The sequence below is a fragment of the Suncus etruscus genome, chromosome 14, assembly GCF_024139225.1.
Source record: "Suncus etruscus isolate mSunEtr1 chromosome 14, mSunEtr1.pri.cur, whole genome shotgun sequence".
Lineage (NCBI taxonomy): Eukaryota > Metazoa > Chordata > Mammalia > Eulipotyphla > Soricidae > Suncus > Suncus etruscus.
In genome coordinates, this window is record NC_064861.1 from 51827992 (window position 1) to 51830608 (window position 2617).

The following is a 2617-nucleotide window of genomic DNA, read 5'->3' on the forward strand; positions in this document are numbered from 1 at the left end:
ACCCAGATTTTACCTCGAAAACCAAGTTCCTCATCCCCCCAATCAAGAGATCAGGATCTTGTAATGAGACCATTAACTGGGAAAGAGAAGAGCTGGTCAGGGGTTCAAAGTTGCAATTGTGTGTGTGTGAGGGGAGGTTGGAGGGTGGTAGGACATTTCCACTGGCTGACCTGGGTTCGATCTTCAGCATCCCAAATGACCACCAGGAGTAATTTCTGAGTGCAGAGCCAAGAATAACAATTGTGTACTGCCCAGTGCGGCCCCAAACAAACAAACAAACACACGCAACACAACACAACAAAAAGTGATTCCCAAATGCAGAGCGAGGAGTAACCCCTGAGCATTCTGGTGGGTTACCCAAATGTCTTTGAAAAAGTTACAATTTGGATAAATCTATAAATATAAGCCACAAGTGAATAATTATAGTCACTAATCTTGAATACTGAATATTTGTTCAGAGGCTAGATTTCAGGTGCTTGCTCTCCACACAATACCCTCATTAACTATAATATTAATTAGTGCACTTGCAGTGATTAATTCCCTATGTATATCCATATCAAATCATGTAGTACACTTTATATATGTGTGTGTGTAATTTATGTTTAAAGACAAAAGTAAACTGCAGGGGAAAATGATGCATAGTGTTAGCTTACGAAAAGTAGTATTTAGAATTTGTTTGCAACTTGCGTGCATAGAATAGAGAAAGAATCAGCCCACTGTAGCAAGAGGATCTCTTTTGGCAAACTAGCGGTTTCACACCCAAGAGTTATTCTGAGTGCTTTGGATGGACAAAGGGCTCGGGTATTTCTCTTACTGATGTTCTCTTCCTCTGTGGTCAGTGGCTTCTTCATGCCACTCATATCGGGAAAGTTCACACTTTTTGCAAGACCAGCAGTTTCAATGGTCTTGTAATTTGCATGGGACAGTTGACATCCCTTGTGTGGTTGTTGTGGTGTCTGAGAAGAAACTAGACTGGTCTCTTCTGTGGACTTGGGATCCTGAGATGTTCATACCTGGTACTCAGAGGACCAGTCAGGGAGATGCTTGGGAAGGCTTCTATCAGCCCAAGAGCTCAACTTTTTCTTTTTCTTTCTTTCTTTCTTTCTTTCTTTCTTTCTTTCTTTCTTTCTTTCTTTCTTTCTTTCTTTCTTTCTTTCTTTCTTTCTTTCTTTCTTTCTTTCTTTCTTTCTTTCTTTCTTTCTTTCTTTCTTTCTTTCTTTCTTTCTTTCTTTCTTTCTTTCTTTCTTTCTTCTTTCTTTCTCTCTTTCTCTCTTTCTTTCTTTCTTTCTTTCTTTCTTTCTTTCTTTCTTTCTTTCTTTCTTTCTTTCTTTCTTTCTTTCTTTCTTTCTTCTTTCTTTCTTTCTTTCTTTCTTCTTTCTTTCTTTCTTTCTTTCTTTCTTTCTTTCTTTCTTTCTTTCTTTCTTCTGTATTTGGGTCACACCCTGCAGCGCTCAGGGGTTCCTCCTGGTTTTACACTCAGAAATCGCCCCTGGCAGGTTCAAGGGACCATATGGGATGCCAGGATTCAAACCACCATCCTTCTACATGCAAGGCAAACACTCTACCTCCATGCTATCTCTCCTGCCCCTCAGCTTTCTTTCTTGGGATTCCTGGAGGATAAGGATAGTGAATGCAGAAGCTGGATGTAGAACTCAAGCATTAGTCCCCACATTACGTTAGAATCCTGTTCTTATTATTTGGCTATACCCAGTGGTAGTCAGCACTCAACTCTCTGTACTATCATACTATCACTCCAGCCCTGAGTCTTGGTTCTTTTTATTTATTTATTTTTTGGTTTTTGGGTCACACCTGGCAGTGCTCAGGGGTTACTCCTGGCTCTATGGTCAGAAATCACTCCTGGCAGGCTCAGGGGACCATATGGGATGCCTGGGTTTCGAACCATCGACATTCTGCATGCAAGGCAAATGCCTTACCTCCATGCCATCTCTTCGGCCCCTGAGTCTTGGTTCTTAAGAGAAGAAGCAAAATCAATTTCCAGATTCTTTCTCTCTCTCCTTTTTCTTTCTTTCTTTTTCTTTTTTATTTCTTTTTTTTTTGCTGGAGGAGCCATAATCTACCATGCTCAGGGCTTACTCCTGACTCTGTGCTTGGGGGACCAGTCCTGGCAGGGCTCAAGCCATGGGGTGACTGGGAATGAATCTTGATCAGCCACTTGTAAGGCAAGTGCTCTACCCACTATACTATCTCTCTGGTCCTCCAGACTATCTTTCGTAGGGAGTAAAGAGGAAAGGTCTATCCATTCAAGGAACCAAAATGGGTATGGGCTACCAGTTTATTTTTTTCATTTTTTAATTTAATTAATTTATTTAATTTATTGCTGGTTTTTGGAGAGGGTACACCTGGCAATGCTCAGGGGTTACTTCTAGTTCTTCACTCAGGAATTGTTCTGGTTGTTCTCAAGGGACCATATCGGATGCCAGAGTTGGAATCTGGGTCTGCCACATGCAACTAAGTGATCTAACTTCTGTACTATTGTTCCAACCCTGACTACCAACTGGTAGTCCTTAGCAGTTGATCTTCACTGATTACAGCCCTGGGGGCTGAGTGGTATTGGCCCCTCATATGAGATGCTGGAGTTGGAACCTGGGTCGGCCAC